A 25,146-nucleotide genomic window follows, 5' to 3' on the forward strand; every position below is an offset into this window, starting at 1 on the left:
CTAAGGATCATAAACACGGCATGTTTATGATCTCGATCGTTACTTATATAAAATAAATTTCCACATGAAAACAATTCCCTTGTTCGGGTAAATACCCTCTGAGATTTCTAAGATGACGTTGTTCAGATTGATATTTTACAGTCGTTAATGTCTTTTCTGTAACGCTATTGTTTAATTCCCTGACCTAATGCCCTTTTATTACACCTGCTGTAAAGGAAAGGTTGCTGTAACGAGCCTATCATGTTACAAGTTCCATTAGCACAAAGGCCAATGAGTCAGAAGCGTAAACTTTGCAACGAAAATAATGGATTTTATTTCATGTTAAAATCATACTGTTTCAAATAACATTACGTTTAATCATTTTCATCTTCAGTAAAGCATAACGTTTGTGGAAATGATATTCTTACCTGTGGTGAAGACTATTAAACAACTTTAATGTCTCTTCTCGTTTAACCGTAATGCATCAAATTTAACGCTTTACGACAACGCCCAAATAATTTCTGTAATAAAGTTAAACTTACAGAGATAATCTGTACGAATAGTCTGTTCACCATTGTCCAGGTAGAATAAGATTGCTAAACGATGTTATCTGCTTCAGGTTAGACGCTTAAATCTACGGGTGGAATTTGAATGAGATGCTTTAGGGGAGGAGGCAGGCGGGTGGCCCCATGGGGGAAGGCGATGTGGGGATGGAGTAGCCCTGGGGAGGGGACCATTAGTCACTATCAAATGATACCAGGCCAGACAGCGATTAAAGAAATGGGTGGAGGGATAAAAACTTAAATGGTTACTTATCATAATGGGATCAGACAAGGGTGCATTCTCTCTCCCTCGCTTTCAATGTATCATGCAGAAAAAAGTGGGGGAAAATTGCCTTCCTCACAAAGGGAAAGGGCACATTAAATGTTTTGTGGGTCATTAGGTTCGACAAAAAAACCTATTTAGACAGTTTTGGTTTATACGGAGATTGGTACCATGGTCGTGTCTTAAGGACACGAACTTAATGTCAGTTAGTATGAATGGGGTAGAGTGTAAATTTTCGCAGACCTGTTTTAAATGATTTGGGTAATTCTTCAGTAACTTTCTGGTCATAAAGTGTAAACATTCTACTTTTATTATGATATCCACATTACTCGACAACTACCGTTTTAATGTGAGTATCAGTTGAACGATGCTCTCGTGAAATCAAACGGAACTAACAAGTGATTATTTATATGTGTATCTGAATACCACGATGATTACAAGAATCAGTTCATTAATTATTCTTTATGTCAACCATCACGTAAGGAGATTAAAATTAATTTTTAAAGACAAGTTAACCAATTAACATTAATGGTAAATCTAGTTAGCATTTTGTGTAAATTAAGTGCTTGTTTAGTATCGATTTAGCCGAGTTTTAATTATTCGGGCTGCTATAAAGATGTTGTTGAAGCTCATTTCATCCTCGAGGTTTCAAATGAATAATTCTGTGTTAAACATGGTGATTAGGCTTTAATTGCATTAATTACTACTGTTGGTTAACAGCGATATATCCATTGTCAATATGGTCGGTCTCAACAACAGCATCATGATTAGCATCATTATTATCATCATGATTATCATCATTATTATCATCATGGAACATCACAATGAAACTACGACGACTATAACTAACTACGGCGACTGTAGTTTAACGACGATATCATTTTTATATCTGCCAGTATCATCACAACCACCGTTAAAACGTCATCATCACCCTCATCCGGGAGCACGGTGATACAATAAGAATGAAATATAATCTTGGGATCCAACCCGCTTCAAACCTCATAGCTAACGCATTGACAAGTTGGCTAAACTCCACACTTTCACTAAACTATTGTAAATATCAACATATAGGCTTTATAGTAAATGCAAACTTTTAAAATGCCAATCTATTCATGTTAATGGTATGTACAGGCTGAAACGGGAAGCCAATGCATTATGCAAAATACACCCAAAAGTTCACATTAAAGAAAGTCATCAAGGCATACACGAAGGTTACAAGATCTAAACTAACACGTGACATAAATATATGAAAAGGAATTCTCTTTCTGCATAGGATATACGTTGTATAACTACCGGTAAGAACCTATATGCGGTGTGGGTGACGCTAAAAACACAATCAGGTCGGCCTCGTTCTGGAATAAGCAGCGGTCGAAAGATCGATCGATGGCTACCTCTAATATACCAGGTGTAAATGCTCTGATATAAACCCCAACGAAACTTAAAAGCAGGTAGGTTTGCACAGGCAAACACGAATCGCATTCCTCCAGGAATAGCTTTCCTCACACAGTTTCTTTGTTTTCGGTTCTTCACTTCACCTGACATATGTTGTTGGACAGATCGAGTTCCTACAAGACAGGGTTTGTGTAATACGAGTCGTGATGAGGGTTTGGGTAGACAGACGGGGCTTACTAGGACAAAGATATAATGTACGAGAGGAGGAAACGAGCTCGCGATGAGACCCAGGCTGTATTCAGTCATGGTGTTATACACGGGGCATTAATCATGGTTAGGTGCCTGCATATGGACGTCTAGTGGTTGGGCCGGGTAGGACGGTTGTGTTATATCAAAGAATACAGGGTTCGTTTGCAGTTGTTGGTATGATTTAGTGTCAGGCTGGTGTACATTCACTGCCGAGGTGGGAGAGTCGCCTCGATGGGATCAAAGTTAGGGGAAGATCAGATAGCTCTTTGATGTTCGGGGTTGGGGTTGGGGTAGGTGGTGTGTGGGGGTGAGGGTGGGGTTGGGGTAATGGTTGAGTTGGTGAGTGGGTGGGTTTAAGAATGAGTGAGTGAGTGAGCGGGTGACGTTTTGAACAATATGTTAGTTATGTCAGGGCGTGTCAGCTAGAGGGGGAATAAAATCCGCGATGCGGGTCTTAGACGTTTAATTGGGCTAGGTGTGAGTAGGGTCTTGCCCACAATGTATACATTGTACGTAATACATTTAAGCAATTGTGTCATACAGTAAACTACGGTTATAACGAACACGCTTATAACGAACTGACGGATATACCGAACTTTCTTTTTGGTCCCGACTACTTGCTGTAGTCATGCTGTATATGTACTTATAACGAACTACGGTTATAACGAACTAAAATTAGTAGTCCCTTTGAGTTCGTTATAACCGTAGTTTTACTGTAAATGGTTTCAAGTTAAACGTCCACAACCTACACCTATCTCGCTTTAAACTGAGCCACCATGACATAACTTAAATACCTGTCAACGCAACGTTAAACTCAACTTTCTCACACAATCACAAGATACGATGCCCGCTGGATCTTCAACTGGGACTAGGCTAGGTCAAGCTGTTCTAGCAAACGTTATTCAAGTCGTTCAAACACTACTCTGTTTGTCCGCCAACTCAGATTCCAAGAAGTACATCAACACTTCATGCTTGCAATGCCTCAATTTCACTGCAAAATCAAATCCTGAATCGAAAAACCCTGGAGTATAGACACGTTTGTTGTTTTTATCAGATTGAATTTATGGCCGAGACTAACATTGAGTCTCAGAAAAAAAGTTATCTCTTTTAAAAATATACATCCACAATTAAAAATCCAAATTCAAATTGAGTCTAGGACAACTTGAGCCTAAGTTTAGGCTGTGGCAATTTTTAGAAATATATATCCACAATTAAAAATTCAAATTCAGATTGAGCCTAGGACAACTTTTAATTTTAGGCTATGGCAACCTAGACTTGCCAAATTATTCTAGCGTTGGGTTCGTTTTACAAGTTATTTTATAGGTTCTGGGAGACATATTACTTTGACCCATAGTGACTTATTATCATAGTTGAGCCATTGGATATGCTTACGTTGAAAGGGACCAGTACAGCTCTTGGCTTAAACTGTGTATACCGTATACACAAGGCTTAAACTAGGGATTCTGTGAACACAGGGGGTTAAGCTGGTATATCCATCACTCTGTATTAAGCAGTCAACGGACCATGGAGCTCCAGTGCACAATGGGGTTTTTGGCCTGTCACGGACATATGGTCCAGATCACTGTCCAGACCTACACTGCCCGTGGTCAGCAGGTTTAGGTGACCGTATCACGGACATATGGTGGGATCATCATTAAAGGAGAATGGGAAAAGAAAGGCGTTGGGGGAGTCATCCTAATTGAAATTGAATGGCCTGTAAATCTGGTCGAAAAATGCCATGTCATACAGCCAGATTAACATGTACTGATTCCTTGAGACCGCCTCCGTGGTCTAGTGGTAGAGCATCCGCCTGGAGAGCGGAAGGTCCGGGTTTCGATCCCCGACCGCGTCATACCAAAAGACGTTAAAATATGGTACTTGTTGTTACCCTGTCTGGCGCTCGGCATTGAGGGGCTAAAACTAGGACTGATCGGCTCGGAGTCAGTATACTGTGTCTGAGCGGGGTATTCATGTTAAACTTTGGCATGGTATCTCAGTGAGCTAGCACTATGAATCGGCATCAGTCCGGACTAGTACAAGCAGCCGTGCAAACACACACACGTACATGCACGTCGCTATATAAGTGCAATAATCTTGGACGCGACGTTACACCCCATTTCAACACACCTCACGGGCGGTCTTGTAGCCTAGTGGTTAAAGCGTTAGCTCGTCGATTCCCGACATGGGTACAATGTGTGAAGCTCATCTCTGGTGTCCCCCGCCGTGATATTGCTGGAATATTGCTAAAAGCGGCGTAAAACCTCACTCACTCACTCACCTCACCTCACTGATTCCTTGAGAGAGTGAGGTGGCTTTCGACGCCGCTTTTGAGAACTATTCAAGCAATATCACAAGGCACCAAGTCCTGGAAGGAATTCCGAAGAACTGGCATGTCATAATCGTCTACTTTAGTGGATTGGATGGTCAGAAGAGATACCAAAATGTGTGTTTTGGGCGGTCGGGTAGCCTAGTGGTTAAAGCGTTCGCTCGTCACGCCGAAGACCCGGGTTCGATTCCCGACATGGGTACAATGTGTGTAAAACCATACTCACTCACTCACTCAATATGTATTTACTACCCAATTTCAATGTTATCTTAATCAGTGAAGCCTGGCTTTACTTTCGCGAACGTAACCATAGTGTATAATGCTATAGGGAGCCGAATGGAATCGGCAGATTACGTCCCTTGGTCATGTCAGGATCCACTAATCATGAAAGCACCATAATAACATTGAGCATACTTATAAAGCGCCACGTCCACGCTTAAAGCATGCCGAAATCGCTCACTTTACCCCGGTCAAGGGATCAGTGCGCATTTGATTTTTATTCTCAGCTCCCTGGGGAGTATACAACCCAAGCTGCCTTAACAGTCACGTTACAGTCTGGTCCTACAGGGTACCTATTCACTGCTGGGTGAACAGAGGAATATTTCGAACAATGTCACATGCCTAACAGTTTGTAGAATGTGTTTCGGATAAATAAATAAATAAATAAATAGATAAATAAAATAAATAAATAAATAAATAAATAAAAAAATAAATAAATAAATAAATAAATAAATAAATAAATAAATAAATAAATAAATAAATAAATAAATGAATAGATGGATGGGTGAATGAATGAATGAATGAATGAATAAATAAATAAATAAATAAATAAATAAATAAATAAATAAATAAATAAATAAATAAATAAATAATGATGATGATGATAAGTAACTCACGTATTGTAATACACAGAAAAAACTATTTTTTTGTAGAAACATTTCAATCTCTCTCTCTCTCTCTCTCTCTCTCTCTCTCTCTCTCTCTCTCTCTCTCTCTCTCTCTCTCTCTCTCTCTCTGACTGCCGATTTATGGTGCTAGCCAACTGAGATACCATGCCGCAGTTTAACATGACTACCCCACTCAGACACAGTATACTGACTCTGAGCCGCATTTTAGCTCCTTAATGCCGAGCGTCAGACAGGGTAACAACAAGTACCATCTTTGGTATGACGTGGCCGGGGATCGAAGCCCGGACCTTCCGCTCTGCATATTTCTCATGTATCACAGTCGGGATGGGAAGCATACAGTGACACAGTTCTGTACACGTTGCCTAATCCTACTGCCTTCACTTCCCGGAACAGGACAAGATAAGATGCCACACAACAAGAAGTCGTAATCACGTCTCGGGGGTAAACGTGAAGAGGTAAATAGGTCGTGTTTCATTCACAGCCCATTTAGTGCTCACTGGATTAGAAGGGAGATAATCATCAAAGGTTGCGACATACACTGAAATATACACATGTCTATTTCTGTATATCCTGCAATGTATGTGTAGTTAATCAGAAGACGATCGTGTCAATTTCTGTATCTCATGCAATGTACATGTTGACAAATAGAAGACGATCATGTCTATTTCTGTATTTCCTGCAATGTTCACGTTGTTAAATAGAAGGCGATCGTGTCTATTTCTGTATTTCCTGCAATGTACATGGTGTTAAATAGAAAACGACCATGTCTTTTTCTGTATTACCTGCAATGTACATGGTGTTAAATAGAAGACGACCATGTCTATTTCTGTATTTCCTGCAATGTACATGGTGTTAAATAGAAGACGACCATGTCTATTTCTGTATTTCCTGCAATGTACATGGTGTTAAATAGAAGACGACCATGTCTATTCCTGTGTCTCTGCAATGTATGTGTTGTTAATAGAAGACGACCATGTTTATTCCTGTGTCTCTGCAATGTATGTGTTGTTAATAGAAGACGACCATGTCTATTTCTGTATTTCCTGCAATGTTCACGTTGTTAAATAGAAGGCGACCAGGTCTATTTCTGTGTCTCTGCAATGTATGTGTTGTTAATAGAAGACGACCATGTCTATTTCTGTATCTCTGCAATGTATGTGTTGTTAATAGAAGACGACCATGTCTATTTCTGTATCTCTGCAATGTATGTGTAGTTAATAGAAGACGACCATGTCTATTTCTGAATCTCTGCAATGTACATTGTGTTAAATAAAAGACGACCATGTCTATTTCAGTGTCTCTGCAATTTATGTGTTGTTAATAGAAGACGACCATGTCTATTTCTGTATCTCTGCAATGTATGTGTTGTTAATAGAAGACGACCATGTCTATTTCTGTATCTCTGCAATGTTCATGTTGTTAAATAGAAGACGATCATGTCTATTTCTGTGTCTCTGCAATGTGCACCACATGTCCACCATGTCTGTTTCATTAAATACAGGGTTGTGCATCACTGAACTTACCATGTCATGTCTATTTCGGTAGCGCCTGCAAAGTACATTTTGTTTAATAGATGACGATCATCATCGCACAATGTGATACAAGTTGAACACACACGTATGTCTGAAGCTCCTGCAATGCACGCGTCGAAAATAAAACATCCATTTCTGTAAATACGCATGTCAATTTCAGTAAGCTCTTGCAATGTACACATAACTAAATAGACGGTCGCATGTCGGTTTCAGTAAGTACTACAGTTACACATCATAATATAACATGCTACACTATGAAATATACTTGTCAATTTCAGTAAGCTCCAGTAATCCACATGTTATGAAGTAGAGAGCACGCTGTATGTTTAGTAATCTTTAGCAATGTACAACCTGACCTATGGTGTAATATACACACGTCTATTTCACCGACTCTAGCAATGTACACGTTACTTAGCAGAGAGCATGACTGTCGGTATCAGTAATCTTCAGTAATGTGAGTTATTAAGGAGAGGCCAAGCTCGTCTATATCAGCTGCAACAACATTCCCACGTCCGTGTTATTAAGTGGAGAGATTTTATGTCATAACACTGAGGGCATAATAATCTCGTGCACACATGCCCCGTTACTAACGTCTTGTGTGGCTGTGTAACTAACGGGATCTGTTATCGGGTCGGCTTGTCTTCTGTTGGTATTTGATTAACTGTATTCAATGTGAGGTATGCGTGTATTAACAGTAAAGCAGTGGCAAGAGATGGTTGTTTAGCTGCCATAAAGGATTGTGTGGGCATGTGCCTTTTACACAATAGTCCTAAGTACGTGTTTACTACTTCTTCTTCTTCTACTACTACTACTACTACTACTACTACTACTACTACTACTACTACTACTACTACTACTACTACTACTACTACTACTACTACTACTGACCCGTGAATATCCATGAAGGTAGAACAGGTCTGCAGCAACCCATGCTTGTCGTAAATGGCGACTATGCTTGTCGTAAGAAACGACTAACGGAATCGGTTTGTCAGGCTCGCTGACTTGGTTTGATGCATGCCATCAATCTCAATTGCGTTGATCAATGCTCATGGCACGGGTGGTCTAGTCTAAGGCGCCGTGATTCGCTGTGCATAGTTGCGCCCCTTGGGCACGCCAGAAACCTATAATTGTGGGTTCGAATCCCAGTTCGCCCCGATTAGGTTTCTTAGTTTGTCAGCACCATACCTATGCTCGTGGGTTTCACCGAAATGGTAAACGTCTGAGACATGCATCACTTCGGGCTTTCCTCCCACATTAAGCTGACACGCCGTGATGTAACTAGAATAATGTTAAAAGCGGCGTTAAACCCAACTCACTCACTCACTCACTACTATTACATTTTACTGTCATATGTTGGCATTACCGTTACACTCCACAGTCACGCCGTGTTGCACTTACTGTTACTTTTTACCGTTATGTGTTGCATATTTCAGAGTTCGTTTCATGTATGTCTTAATCTCCATGCTTGCCTCTGACGCACAGACACATCTTAGAGCGTAGGCGGCAATCTCCGCGTGCTTATTCTCACGACTCAGAAGCCGGCGTAGTGTAGCAGCTAAGTCGTCACAGAAGATGTTTGTCAACAATATTTTTCTTGATCTCTGTCCAAGCTGAAGACACCAAGTCAGCCATTCTCACGAGGTACACGTTACCTGTCCAGTATACTGCCATTCCACTTCGTCGGGATTCCGTGACAGGATTGGCCCTCAGCAGCCTATGCTTGTGATACGAGGCGATTAAATTGGACCGGGTAGATTGACTCGGTGACCTATTTGATTAATAAGATCTTACTATCTTACTGCCCCGTCTCTGTTGTATGTAAGAACATATGCTGAATTTGCGCATTAATATTATCATTATTATTTTTTGTTTTTTTAAATTATTATTATTTTTATTATTATTATTATTATTATTATTATTATTATTATTATTGTTATTATCTTTATTATTATTACTATTATTATTGACAGATTAAAATATAAAATGCAGCAAAGAGGGTTTGGGTGATCCTGGCACAGTCAGGCTGGTTAGGCTCATCATCAGCTCAGGGCCCTTGCCCCCTCTACACGTAGCCCAGACAGCTAATGGGACTTCTCCTAGGAAGCGCTGCCTAGTCAAACCCACCCAGAACTTTTCGGAGAATGTGAAGACTCCCCAACACAGCATCCTTCTGCATTACCCAGATTGTCAGAAGGGCTGTATTCTTGGTAGCAAACCCGGGTATTCTCCCAATGTCAGTCAACAGATCGGGAGGTACCAAACCTAAGGCACTAAGAACAATGGAGGAGTCGGACAACTTGGTACTTGGGATCATCATCATCATCATCATCATCATCATCATCATCATCATCATCATTATTCTTATTCTTAAAGCGGTTTGATATTCGTGTTTGTATTGTTTTATGACACAAGCAGTGGTTGATATTATGATAATACGAGATCAAATTCAGTCGGCAGCATACTGGGGACTTAATCTAACTACGGCTACATATCATAATATACAGATTAATAAATATTTCAATGTTCAATCTTGACCCCACCTAAACCACCATAATTATCTCTATCACAAAGAAGTAGAAATAGTTACAAGTCATCCTAACTCCGTAACACAAAATAACACTGCATCGTCATTTCATCGGAACTTGGGTCAGTTTCATGAATATTTATAGACACACGTCAATTATCCAGCGCCCAACATAACTTCACACATAAATATCTCAACTTAATATCCTTTCATCATAATACGCACCTCAAAAAGTAAGCCTTTTCTGCAATAATTCAATTCGATCGGCGATAATATCCCCCAACGCATGTCAATGGTCGTTATTATGGCATTAAGCGTCACCCCAAAGCCCCGCATCGAAATGTAAAGCTTTATAGCCAGTAAATGGACATAAAATCTGATACAAAAAATGAAGAAACTAGCTTCAAGTGCAGACGTCGTCGGCAGACTTACTAATCACCCCTGACTCATACACCCAGCAGTAGATATACAGGATTATTATCAAGTTCCCTTTTCACCTCATAGAGCGGGTGTTGTGTAGACATGCATTCTTAACCATAATTCAACGTTCGGACATGCTCCAGCTGATCTATTCACGGAATAGGCACGTTTAAGTGCATATTTAATACAGGTACATCGAGTAGATATTTAATGTACGAGTTATGAATGCAACAGTCTGAAAGTTTTTACAGATACATATTGAATAATATAAAATATATAAAGTCAATGCAAGAGTGAGTGAGTGAGTTGGGTTTAACGCCGCTTTAATAGTATTCCGGTTATATCACGGCGTGTCAGCTTAGTGTGGGAGGAAAGCCCGAAGTGATGCAGGTCGTTTACCATTTCGGTGAAACCCACGAGCACGGGTATGGTGCTGACAGACCTAGAAACATAATCAGCGAGGCTGACCACCTGATCCCGTTAGTCGCCTCTTACGAAAGAAGAAATATTCTGAAGAAACATAGAAGAAATATTCTACCCCGGATCTTCACGAGTTACTTCATTGACATATGGGGGAATATTGCTAAATGCGGCGGAAATCACATTCACTCACTCATTCATGACAAGCATCGGGTTCTGCGGACCTCGGCATCCCCACAGAGAGTATTGTATATTTATATTTGTTGGCATGGTGATATGAGTAGGACGTGATTTCACATTATCTCCCATCTGAAAACTGTTTTATGCATATCAATGCTTTCCCGGCCGCGCCATACCAAAAGGCGTCCACAGATGGTACTTGTTGTTACCCTGCCTAACGCCCGGCGTTAAGGGGATAAGACAAGGACTGGTCGGCTCGGAGTCAGTATACTGTGAGGCGTCCATGTTAAACTGCGACATGGTATGTCAGTGGGCTAGCACTATAAAACCTATAATAATCTGGACAAGTACAGGCAGCCACACACACACACAAACACACACACACACACACACACACACACACACACACACACACACATGTATGCACCTTGCTTTCGAGATATATAATCTTGAACGCGACGTTAAACCCCATTTTACCTCACCCTACATCAGTCTCCATGACTGTTGAACTGTAAAGGTTTATCTTCTTTTTGATCGATAGACATAACACATCTTTGAAATTGGTGATTAATACAGATCATCTTTCCTTTATTTGTTAATATTTATTCAATTTATTCTGTTTTACGCTGCTTTGTAACAGAATACACTTCGTGAAAATATAGAAAATGAACAGGTTCCTGGAATATCATTACAAAATGTTGACAAAGTGACACAAGTACTTCAGTGATTATTAAAAGTCACAGAGGCATTAAACAACGTATCTTTGTTCCACATGAAATATTAAACGTCTAATAAAACTTGAAACCACCACAACCAATTTGACGCAACAGATTCATTCTGCGGTACGTGTAATGAATACATAAGCCGATTGTGTTGTGGACGTTCACTGCACTGGGATTTCCTGTACTGGAGACAATGTTTGAGTTGAGAAAACATTTTAGTGTATCATAATTAAATAGAGTCCTTTTCCAATTTCGCTGTATGATTAATATTGCAATAATTCAATGTAGCACCGTTGCACGACAGGTGGAATCAAATATGAATTAATTGATTAATGTATTGATTACAGTACTTCAGTGTTTCAGTACTGTGAGGGAGTGAGTGAGTTGGGTTTAACGCCGCTTTTAACAGTATTCAAGTCATATCACGGCGTGATGCAGGTCTCAGACGTTTACCACTTCGGTGAAACCCACGGGGATGGCGCTGACAAACCTAAAAACATAATCGGGGCGAACCGGGATTCGAACCCACAATCATAGGTTTCTGGCGTGCCCAAGGGACGCAACTCTGCACAGCGAATTGCGGCGCGTTAGACGACTGGGCTACCCGCGCCCCCGATTCAGGACAGACTCATATGTTAAATAACCAAACATGTAGTTCATTGTTCCAACCAGCCCAATCATAACATCTTCAGGGGCGGTCGGGTAGCCTAGTGGTTAAAGCAATCGCTCGTCACGCCGAATACCGGGTTCGATTCCCTACATGGGTACAATGTGTGAATCACATTTTTGGTGTCCCCCGCCGTGATATTGCTGGAATATTGCTAAAAGCGGCGTTTAAACCTTACTCACTCATATAGTGTTATCTTCGTATTCATCTGATAAAGGACAAGAAATAGCCTTGAAACGTCGTTGCAAAGAAATAAGTTGTTTTCCATAAAAAAGTGTCGTTTATGTTCTTTCAACTTTTAAATGACTATCAAAGGCTTCATGAAAGAAACAAGTCACAGCACATACACTATGAAGTCATTCTGTCCCAACGATGTACGTTCTTCGCGAGCAAACAGAATATCTCCCATGCTATCGGCAGAAAATGACATCAAACAGCACAGTCTGGCTTGTCGCCATTACATCGTGACCCCATTGTGAGGACAGAAAGAGGATATACATCACGTTGCCATGCTAAATGAGAGGATATAAAACTTGCAATGCGCCTTTGAGAAAGAGATTGTATGTAAACTATACAAATATATTCTGTGCAAGATTTGATAATATCATTATTCATAGTTAAACAATGACGTATTTGAATTGAAGACTTTCTCACATGAAACATCAAATTCTAATTCCATGTCAATAGTTTGTTTCATACGAAATTGTATATTACGCAAATAACAATTATCTTTCGTTTCATTCTCGCCAAAGAAATATTTATTCGCCATTTTGTTCACCTTTCTTGAAAATATGGTTTTATTTATCAACACGTTTTTGTTTGTTTGTGTTTAAAGCCAGATGCGGCAATATTCCAGCTTTGACAAGCCAGACAAGCTAGTGACTGAAATTATAAGCAACGCCCACCGTCGGGTAAGGATCAACCACGTCACTGACCGCTTATGACTAGCATAGGATCCAAGGGACCTATTCTAACCCGGACTTCCCACGGGAATGTTAGTACTGTTATTCTACAGACTGCCGATAAAACAAGATTCATTCTTTTATTCACCACTGGTAATTTGTTTTGATGCATTTATATAGTTTCTAATAGATTGCCACCGAAAGATGAAACTATAAACATTGCTCCTTAATGACAAATTCTCTTGAAGTCATGTTGATATTTACCATCATGATACGTTTGTACCTTTGAAATCAATGACGGGTAGCCTAGTGGTTAAAGGGTTCGCTCGTCACGCTGAAGACCCGGGTTCGATTCCCGACATGGGTACAATGTGTGATGCCCATTTCTGGTGTCCCCCGCCGTGATATTGCTGGAATATTGCTAAAAGCGGCATAAAACAAGACTCACTCATTCAATGACGCCCATCCCTCTTCCCAAATCCCGAAATCCACTTACAAGTCTCGAACGCATTGGGAAAATGGTGCGATGAATTTAAATTACTAAATATATCGAAACAAATACACAAAGGGTTTTTTACGTACATCATTCTTTGTTTAGTGTTGCATCTGGGTACCAAATTCGATTTTATTTGCGTCCCGCGTCCCATACTGCTGAGTTCCGAATACCATCTTTAAACATCCCAAATTAGCGTACCAAAAGGGGATTGGCAGCTTCATCAATAGCCAGATATTCAGGAAATAGAAACAGTGCGCAAAGGAGTTGATTGATAGTGAGTCGGTACTTCATGATCAATGCTTGAGGAGGAACAAAGAAAAAAGATGAATTTTATTAGCGGTCTCAGGTTTCACGAGACAAGAGACCGACATTACCAGCACTTTATGCTACTATTTACGCACAACTAACTACATCAAATTAAAAGATCACATGCGAATATACCTGCTGAGGATGTCTAGGAATAAGAAACCACCTCTCTGTCATTGTCTCATTTGTAATTACACAAAAAACTCGGATTTTAAACCAAAAAATACATACGCTCAAATCGATTGCGTCGTCAACTTGCTGATCATTTCGAAAAGTTGTTGAGAAAACGTTATCTCTGCACAGCCATGTTATTTCGCGCCATCTCTAACGGAAGTACAGATTTAATGTTTGATCCGAAAGGTTAATGCGATTGTAGCGATAAGAATATAAAAAGAGAAAAAACGAGGATCACGTTTATAAAGGCTTTTATTGAGAAGCGAACAAATATAAAATTGCCTGAATAAATAATGTGAAATATGATTCGGGACGCTTATCCTGTTTTCATAACACGTGTGGTTTCAACACACGAGTACAAAGCTGGAACTAATATTAACACAAGTTTTCTTACAAATACAACAACAAATTCAACACTTGTATTTTGATAACAGGTGTTTACGTGTCATCAGTTTGTATTACCTCAGCATGGGCGGATACAGCTTTTTTTAAAAGGGGGGTTGCACAATTAAGATCTATTTATTGTCTTTGGTGGTAATTTATACAGAAATCTAGATTTTTTTCGAAATAAAAAAAAAGGGGGGGGGGGGGGGTGCGTACCCCCGCAACCCCCCCTCTGTATCCGCCCATGCCAGCAAATCGCGTATCGTCTCGAATTAGGTTATCCAGATAAGGGAAAGTGGCACATTGATTAAAGCCCATTATTAACACAACATCCTTGAGATATTTCCTGCCTGTGACAGACTCTAATATCTAGTATGCTGCTAAAGAATCCACAATGACACTTTTCTTTGTCTTCATGAATCCATTATATACAAAGGCCAACTACACAAATTAGAACCTTAATATGTCTACAAACATCACAAAACAGCCCCTCAACGAAAACCCTCAATACAGGTTTAAAAAACACACAAAAGACTAAATCAAAATAGCAACTGATAAGTTCTTCTCCCTTGCCAATTCTCAGAAAGTTAGATATTTGCAAAAAAATATTTTTCAAAAATTACTCTGTCTTCAGCTGTTATTTCATTCAAATATTCAAAATGAAATATTTGAAAACTTGACTTTCAACTGACAAACCTCTTGACAAGACAAACGAGGAAAACGAGACACGCACCGGATACTGGTTGATCTTCTTCTGCTCAATGTATTCATTTACTTGTCTAAGATAACATCTTATTTGGAATGCCTACCCTGCTTTATATTCAGAGGGAACAGACAGGAGAAGATATCGATCAGTATAAAAGCTTTTATGACCTTACATTACAGGACGGCGGCGTGCTCCCTTCGGTAAGGAAGATTATTGTGAGAAGACCGACTGCAAGGAGTCACCCGCCATTAGCGTGTCATGGAACGAGGGATCGTACCCCAACACTTAATGACAGTTCAACTTGATTTCAGAGCTGTCGTTTGTGGAATATGTGTTTACACACATAATCCTGAAGTTTTAGGCGGTTTGGTGTCTCTTGTCCTAACAGAGATATTGACGTGCAGTGCCCCGTGATTAGAGCTGCTGTGACCGCCTCCGTGGTCTAGTGGTAGAGCGTCCGCCCGGAGAGCGGCAGGACCGGGGTTCGATCCACAGCCGCGTCATACCAAAAGATGTTAAAAGATGGTACTTGTTGTTACCCTGTCTGTCGCTCGGCATTAAGCGGCTAAAACAAGAACCGGTCGGCTCGGAGTCAGTATACTGTGTCTGAGTGGGGTATTCATGTTAAACTGCGGCATGGAATCTCTATCTATAAATCGGCATCATTCCGGATTAATACAAGCAGCCACACACATATAAGTGCAATAATCTTGGACGCGACGTTAAACTCCATTTCACCTCACCTGATCAGAGCTGCGATTACATCGGTTAAATGGTAGACGGTAGATCATAGCTCTGTGTCGAACTGTGTACATGTATGTCAGTTTATTATGCCATAAAGTGAGATTGACCATTCAGAGAGCAGAACTACTGACCCCACATGAGCCCGTATACCGTCAGTTACAGCCATTTTGGATTTTCCAACGCCCACCTCACATATTTCAGATGAAAATGCTGGTGCAGAAATTCGTTATTCGACGCTGTCTTGATTTTTGATTTCATTAATTGTGATGTGCAAAGACGTTCGTGCTTTTTTAATAAAAATATAGAGAAAAAAGCGCTGATTAACAAATGGCAACGTCATCGACCATAATATAGGATGACGTCACGCCTCGTCCAATATGGCACCGTATACGGCAACCGACGACACCATAACTAATAATACCCGCATATAACAGTTTATGGTGGTGGGTGGCCTTGCGGTCAAAGCGCTGGCTCACGACGAGTGCCCGGGTTTGATTCCAACATGGTACACATGGTTTTTAGCTGTGGTACAAGATGGTTTTTAGCTGTATTCTACGTCTGATGTTTTGGAAACAGCTAAAAAACACACTCACTAACAAAACGTTGACAGTGTATGTTAATGGCTATCAAACTATATGTGAATTTCAGTGACTGCCGTCATATGGTCAGCATATTACAATGTATATCAGTGAGACTTGGCTGATGCACTCAGACCACTTGGATAGACACTCATGATGTCAGTCACTGGATTGTCTGGTCCAGGCTTGATTATTTACAGGCCAAAGTCATATAGCTTGAATATTGCTAAATGCGGCGTTTAACAACGAAGAAAAGAATGTTTGACGAGGCTTTCAGTTGTTCATCTGCTTCAAATAATAATAATAATAATAATAATAATAATAATAATAATAATAATAAAAAATAAATAATAATAGGCCATTTATATTGCGCTTATTTCCACAAAACTCAGAGCGCTATTATATCACTGGATCACCGTTCACTCAAGAATCATTATCAACTCCCTGGGGAACATACAACCCATGCTGCCAGTTGGTCGCTGGGTTAACAACCACATTAACATCTCATCCTACCGGGTACCCATTCAGTGCTGGGTGATGTGTCCTAGGTGTTGCGTTCATCTGGAGAAACATGTCTTCTTGTACGAACGTCCCTTGTGCACGCCAGAAACCTATGATTGTGGGTTCGAATCCCGGTTCGCCCCGATTATGTTTCTAGGTTTGTCAGCACCATAGCCGTGCTCGTGGGTTTCACCAAAGTTGTAAACGTCTGAGAACTGCATCACTTCGGGCTTTCCTCCCACATAAAGCTGACACGCCGCGATATAACTGGAATACTGTTAAAAGCGGCGTTAAACCCAAGTCACTCACTCACTCACTCTTGTACGAACACTGCAGGTAGCATATATATATTGTTGACCTTTCTGGTGTATATATGTCATTCAAACCTTGCAGCACGACCAGCTGGTGCTATATTACCTGATAATAACTATCTGTATGACACGACACGATCGCTAAAGCACGGCAGAATATCTATTGTTATGAATTAGAATATATAAAATAAATGCTTCGGGAGTATTCTTTTGAAGGTATGATTATTACATGGAAACACAGCAGCACACAATGTACCAGGAACTAACACAACACAACTACTATCATCAGCATCCGCATCTATCAGATGCACCCAATGTACGCCACACTACAGTTCGACCGTCACCTTAACATCCATATCCATCACACTAACCACCGTCTCCTATACCAGCCCCGATCGAGCATGACAGCCATGCAATCTAGGTCGGACTTTACCCCCGTTCTCTTTGTCTGGTAACATATGTCACATTTTGTCTTTCTGTAATTATTAACATTTTTTTTAAAACCATATTTACAATGAATAGAAAACTGTATCTGAATCAAGCAGGCACCGTATCCAACGATCTGTGAAGTAAAGGCCTTTCGGCGCGGGCAACCTTTCCCACGCTCGAACCAAGGGGGCTTTGTGTTTTCTCGTTGTTTCGCAACACTGATTAAGGTAGAGAATACATTAAGAATTAAAATTCGCGACATGTCCTTGTTCCCGTCATGAATGAATTTATTCACGATTAAATTGTACTGTTAAAATCATGAATGATGAACAGCAATCAAGACCAGATGGCGAACCAGGACGACACAGGATGTTGGCAGCAGGACATTTGTTAGTAATTTCATAGATTTTATAAATCTGTAATTTCTTTGATGTTGAGAAATAAGGTTTCAAAGCCAGCCTCTGTTGCATCAAAAGATGCATTAGTGATGTTACGGTTATTGATCAATGCTTCCTCTTCTGGTAGGGCTTTGATCTCGCCGATGTGTTTTCATGAATTAGATAGATTTGCATAAAACAGAATTTAATACCTTAATGGATAGACAAAATTCACTTTTGTTTAAATAGGTAGCTATTTGAGTCATAGATTTTTATTCTAATGGAGGGCTAGTGGCTGACATATGCCAGAAAAACAAACTAAATCCCTTGAAATGGAATGCAGTAAAACCCACTTACTAATGCCATAGAAAATGTGAGTGATAGAATTTTAGGGCGCTTTATGGCAAACCAGAGCACCGGGATGTCGTAAGGGGGTGGTAGCTGGTTGGTGTTGTGTGGATGGGGTGTTGCACCAGAAATGGTCTTCACATGTTATACTTATGAAGGGAATCGACCCAGGACCGTGAGCGTGACGAGCGAACACTTTAGCCACTGGGCCATTTCGCTACCTCACGTTTGGTGCAGGGTGACATTTTTTCCAAATTGGCTGATACAAACAAATCCTCTTAGATATATTGCAGTTTTTTGTTCTTCTAATGACGTTTGTTAATACTTTCAAAACACCTGGGAATAATATCCTGTTTGCGTTGATAATATTCCGAATAATTACTTTGCCACTTAATTGTCTTCTTATTCAAACACAATTAAATCAAACATCATTTTGCACTGAAACACGATTCCGGTTCCATTTTAAAACGGCTCCAGGTTTTCGAAAGGGTCAAATTAATTCCTTCCTCGCACGAAATGCAAATTTAAGTAGGAGTGGATGGAGAAGCGAATCAACAAATGTAACTCATTCCCACTCGGACCAACAAAACAAGCACTACAGGTGAAATAAGATAATATTGAAACGAAATGATCAAATACACTAAGTGAACGAATGTGTGGCATCCATTGTTAACATTACACGGATGCTATTTACAGAACAACTGATTTTAATGACAGTTTCAGATTAAATGATAAGGCGGAGATGAGAAATGATTTAGAAAGTGTGTCTTGTAATCAAACAGTTTGAACAAACATAACGAAATAGTGTGCAGAAAAAGCCATACTAATTTGCAATACCATTTATACATATGTTTAAACAATATTTGAAAATGCAAATTACAAAAAAATTAGCCGACATCTATTGTAGAAAGTTAAGTTTCTTGTATAACGATACAAGTTTTGTACAAAGGCGTTTATATCCCATCATTGATATTTAAACATTTCCTTTTAGCTAACCTGATCCTGTTCACAAGACAGTTTTTACTTTACATATCGCTCTTTTATTCAATAATAATTTATTGGATTTAATGCAGCATTTGCAACCCGAAACATGAGTGTATACTTTCTTTGGCAGGCAGTTTAGGATTCGAACCGCGACCAGTAAACTTTGACACTGCATAGCGAGTTGACCACGGCTCACATGGCCCCCTCTGTCTACCTTAACAGTCTATGAATACATCAGGTACAATGTAGTTCATATCAACACATCCAACAATACAGTGAGGAAACACGGCTCTATAGTATGTCGGTCTAATTCAAAGCACGTTTATACCATTTTGTATACTCCTTTGATGTTTACGTTCAATGCATAACTAACACTCGTACAAACAAAACTGGAATATAAACAAGAATATATCTGGGTTGGCCGATCTGGCATTCAATTATAAACTACCGGGAAAAAGAAGTATACAGTCATATTTGATGGTGGCTAAAAACGAAACAAAAAAGGTGAGGTGAAATGGGCTTATAATCGAGAGTGATTATTCTCTGGCGTTGACGTTGTGAATATATGACGTTGTTGAGAGCTTCCAATTCCCCTGATCCGTGAAGATCCGGGGTAGAATAGGTCTTCAGCCATGCTTGTCATAAGAGGCGACTTACGGGATCGGGTTGTCAGACTCGCTGACTTTGTTGATGCATGTCATCGTATCCCGATTTGGCTGATCGATGACCATGATGTCAGTCACTGGATTGTCTGGTCCAGGCTCGAGTTTGTACAAACAAACAAAACGTGCTATTGAGAAAGGAGGTGTGACAACACCTCGACAGATCACAGGTTAGAATGGCATCATGCATCACGTCGACAAGCAAAGTATCATATTGAGTAAATTCCTCTGACAATCCGCCATACACTTTCAGAAATGACCTGCCCAGGCCTTTGAAACCTTGATTGAAAAGCTTAGCCGTGAAAAAATATGTCTTCCCGTGGAGCATTGTTTAACTTAAACTTGCTCAGAGACTTCAAGAGGATAAACATTGTCACTTGCCTCCCATTCACAAAGATTCAATTCCCGGTCTTAATTCATTCATTCAAACGTTGTAGGGCAGTTTGAAGGGGGACATAAATTTGAGGCAGACTTTATATTTACTCACGCACCATGAAAACAACGTCAATGAGTTGTTTGTGTTCACACTAACGGATTGGTCTATACATGCAAGGCATATGGCAAATACAAACGGTATTACTTATTATTCTCAGACCGCCTCCGTGGTCTAGTGGTAGAGCGTCCACCCGCAGAGCGTAAGGTACGGGGTTCGATCCGCACTCAGCAATAATCCATCTATATGACGGCTGTGAATAATCAAGTCTGGACCAGACAATCTAGTGATTGATATCATGCGCATCGTTCTACATAATTCGATTCCCGGCCGCGTCATACCAAAAGACGTTAAAAGATGGTACTTGTTGTTACCCTGTCTGGCGCTCGGCATGAAGGGGCTAAAACAAGGACTGGTCGGCTCGGAGTCAGTATGCTGTGTCTGAGTGGGGTATTCATGTTAAACTGCGGCATGGTATCTCAGTGGGCATCAGTCCGGACTAGAACAAGCAGCTATATATGTGCATGCACGTTGCGAAATAAGTGCAATAATCTTGGACGCGACGTTAAACTCAATTTCCCCTCACCTCACCTATTATTCTCAATTATTAATAGAGCAGAGTCTCCTTTGACAGTTGCATATATATTGAGAAAGATTGATAATGCTACAATATTTCACACTCGTCCTGTAACCCTGAGTAACTGTTGAGTGAATGCTATTATAACGCCGCAGTCGGCACTATAACAGCATGGTACGCTATATTATCGCGGCAGTTAATTTATGATGGATCAGGGGCGGTCGGGTAGCCTAGTGGGTAAAGCGTTCGCTCGTCACGCCGAAGACCCGAGTTCGAATGTGTGAAGCCCATTTCTGGTGTCCCCCGCCGTGATATTGCTGGAATAGTGCTAAAAGCGGCGTAAAACCATACTCACTCACTATGATGGATCGTAGTGACGAACAGTTATTAACCTATAAAATAGATTATACGCAAAAAGCTTCTTGTTCTTTGTTCAACTTTTATAACGTTTGAATTAGGAATGATCGATGTTGATTTTCTTTACCGAGTTCGCGGTATCAATACCAATCAATACCAATTTGTGGTGTGATACGTGTGGATTATGTGGTTAACGTCACTTCCTGCTGCACGTTTTCTCACTCAGCATTTACAAAGTCACAGGCCTAACTACACCCGATCCAATTTCATCTCTTGACCGCTGGGATTATTCTACTAGATCCGGGATCATTTATCAAGAAGATCCGTGAAGATCCGGGGTAGAATAGGTCTTCAGCACCCATACTTGCCGTAAAAGGCGGCCATGCTTGTGACGTAAGAGGCGATTAACGGGATCGGGTGGTCAGGCTCGCTGACTTGGTTGATGCATGTCATCGTATCCCAGTTGCGTAGATCGATGCTCATGATATCAATCACTGGATTGTCTGGACCTGACTCGATTATTTATAGACCACCGTCAAATTGCTGGAATATTGCAGAGTGCGGCGATAAACAACAAAAAAAACAAACATTTAGCGTGACCACCCAATCCATTTGATCGCCTCTTACAGCATAGGTGGTTTGGGGACCAACTCAAACACGATGCTGTACGTTTTCTACTGGATCCTCTCGGGATCATTATCAAGGAGAGCCACGAGTACGGTGGGGTAGCCCTGTGGTTAAAGTGTTCGCTCGTCACGCCGAAGACCCGGGTTCGATTCCCCACATGGTGCAAAGTGTGAAGCCCATTTGTGGTGTCCCCCGCCGTGATATTGCTGGAATATAGCTAAAAGCGGCGTGAAACAATTCTCACTCCCTACGTCTCTACGTTTCATGTATTCCGAAAGAGTGAGTCAAATATGAATTAATTGATTAATGTATTGATTACAGTACTCCAGTGTTTCAGTACAGTGAGTGAGTCGAGTTGGGTTTAACGCCGCTTTTAACAGTATTCCAGTCATATCACGACGTGTCAGCTTAATGTGGGAGAAAAGCCCCAAGTGATGCAGGTCTCAGACGTTTACCACTTCGGTGAAACCCACGAGCACGGGTATGGTGGTGACAAACCTAGAAACATAATCGGGGCGAATCGGGATTCGAACCCACAATCCTAGGTTTCTGGCGTGCCCAAGGGACGGATCTCTGCACAGCGAATCGCGGCACCTTAGACGACTGGGCCACCCGTGCTCCCGACTATTTAACGAAACATAATGAAAGGTATATACACTAATCGGGCTAAACATCTTCACATCGTCTACAGTTAAACCATTATGATGATTAACTGTTTGATTGGCTTTCTAGAAGTTGACCGTGCCCCAGCATTCCGAAAGAAACCGAGGATAAATTTGTGTATGGTTAAGAGCTTGACTAGCACTGTGACCTTGTTTAAACAATTACATGCGAGCAGAAACGTAATCTTCCCCCCCCCCCCCCCCCCCCCATCCTTTCATTCCCCAATCTACAGAGGACACGCAGACCCTAGAGACGTCCAGCAAAGACTACGACAAAGAACGACGCTTCAAATGGAGTGTTCGCTGACACGCTAATCTAGCCTAACTTCTGTCTCGGAATATTCCCATCAAGTATTCGTTGCCCCGCCAGTCACAGTTCATCTGCTGTATTAGTGTCCCATGTGATTAAGTCTTCTGACAGATCATCGACCTGTGTCCCCGAGTTTCATGGCCAACTGTGCTCCGTGGTATCCGAGAAAGACAAATTGTACACCTGACCTATTGGGAGACATATTGGAATTCAAAAGTAGGATCGGCAAGTAGACGAAGAACCTACAATTTAACCTCAAGCGTTTGTCGATTATTATCGATACCCCCGAGAACATGTCGGGTGTGGGTGTAGTAAGCCCGAAGAATGTCGAGAGTTGTTTTACATTGTTTTTTGAGACGTTGGTGATCTCCGGAGACTTAAAACGATATGCTCGGGGCGAATTCCTGTCATGTGACAGTAATTTACCGTGTCACATGATCATGGGATGTGTGACGAGATCTCGCGAGATTGTGGAGATATGAGGCTTGTTGCGTGATGCACGGTCTAATGGATAAGGTCCGACTTTGGAATGTGAACGACTGTATTTTTTTAAACGAATTAATCATTTTTGTCAGTTGCATTTATGTAAAAGGCCAACAAGTGTTGAGAAGTAATCTACAACATGTGTCATTGAGTGGATTTATGACATAGAGAGAGAATGATTCAAATGCGTGTTTTTTTTAGAACATTGGAACAATTAACACTTCAAAAAAATTGAACCAGTGCTTACATGCATTGGGTCCCCTAGGGAGAAGAGAATTACATTGGAATGTACACTGATCTGTTGTTTAGGCTGTTATGGTAATAATATCACAAGTGTAGTCTAATATGTCACAGTGGGTTTTCTAACGTTGCATTATTATTTACAGATTAAAATTAAAAAATGCAGCAAAGAGGGTTTGGGTGATCCTGGCACAGTCAGGATGGTTAGGATCATCATCATCATCATCATCATCATCATCATCATCATCATCATCATCATTATTTTGTACAGATTAAAATATTACATGCAGCAAAGAGGGTTTGGGTGATCCTTGCACAGTCAGGCTGTTTGGGCTCATCACCAGCTCGGGGCTGTGGGGTTGCCTATTGGTTAAAGCGTTCGCTCATCACGCCTAAGACCCGGGTTCGATTCCCCACATGAGTACAATGAGTGAAGCCGTAATATTGCTGGAATATTGCTAAAAGAGGCGTAAAACCATACTCACTCACTCATCATCAAATCAGGGCCCTTGCCCCCTCTACACGCAGCCCAGACAGCGAATAGGACTTCTCCCAGGAAGCGCTGCCTAGTCAAACCCACCCAGAGTTTTTCGGAGAATGTGAAGACTCCCCAACACTGCAGCCTTCTGCATTACCCAGATTGTCAGAAGGGTTGTATTCCTGGTAGCAAACACGGGAACTCTCCCAATGTCAGTCAACAGATTGGGAGGTACCAAACCTAAGGCACCGAGAACAATGTGGAGTCGGACAATTTGCATATTTGCCATGTTTTTCCTCAGTCTTGTCAATCACATTAGAGTCAAAAGGGACAGAACATTCAGTGATATTAATGATTTCATTGAATGTATCAAAATGTTTTAGTGCTAGTATTAGTGAAGATGGTAAACTCGGTTAGATAGAATGAATTTGTTTGTGTTGTTGATTCTTTTCTCCTGAAAGGGTATCGACATCACTTACCTCAATCACTGCAGCTGGTTGTTTCACCCTCCCGTTTCAAAGTTTGAAGAGATGTGTCAATCTGAAACATATAGAACAACCCAGATAAGTCAACACGACTCTACCTACTGTCATACTCAGGTCGTGGGTTCTATTCCCGGCCGCGTCATACCAAAAGACGTTAAAAGATGGTACTTGTTGTTACCCTGTCTGGCGCTCGGCATAAGAATCTAAAACAAGGACTGGTCGGCTCGGAGTCAGTATACTGTGTCTGAGTGGAGTATTCATGTTAAACTGTGGCTTGGTATCTCGGTGTGTTGGCACTATAAATCGGCATCAGTCTGGACTAGTACATGCAGTCACACACACATACATGCACGTTGCGAAATAAGTGCAATAATCTTGGACGCGACGTTAAACTCAATTTCCCCTCACCTCACCTATTATTCTCAATTATTAATAGAGCAGAGTCTCC

At 40.9% G+C, this 25,146-nt stretch overlaps 1 protein-coding gene across 1 annotated transcript in view; it reads right to left on the minus strand.

Annotated features, from left to right (window-relative positions):
• The window catches only part of LOC139472771 (uncharacterized), a 97,264-nt gene that overhangs the window by 58,664 nt on the left and 13,454 nt on the right, over nucleotides 1-25,146 (minus strand). The window contains exon 2 of the mRNA XM_071255238.1: nucleotides 24,693-24,753. The gene's annotated coding sequence lies outside the window, so the exon portion shown is untranslated. The remainder of the gene's footprint in view (nucleotides 1-24,692; nucleotides 24,754-25,146) is intronic.

This window comes from Haliotis cracherodii, unplaced genomic scaffold, assembly GCF_022045235.1.
Source record: "Haliotis cracherodii isolate W230 unplaced genomic scaffold, xgHalCrac1.p SCAF_25, whole genome shotgun sequence".
NCBI lineage: Eukaryota > Metazoa > Mollusca > Gastropoda > Lepetellida > Haliotidae > Haliotis > Haliotis cracherodii.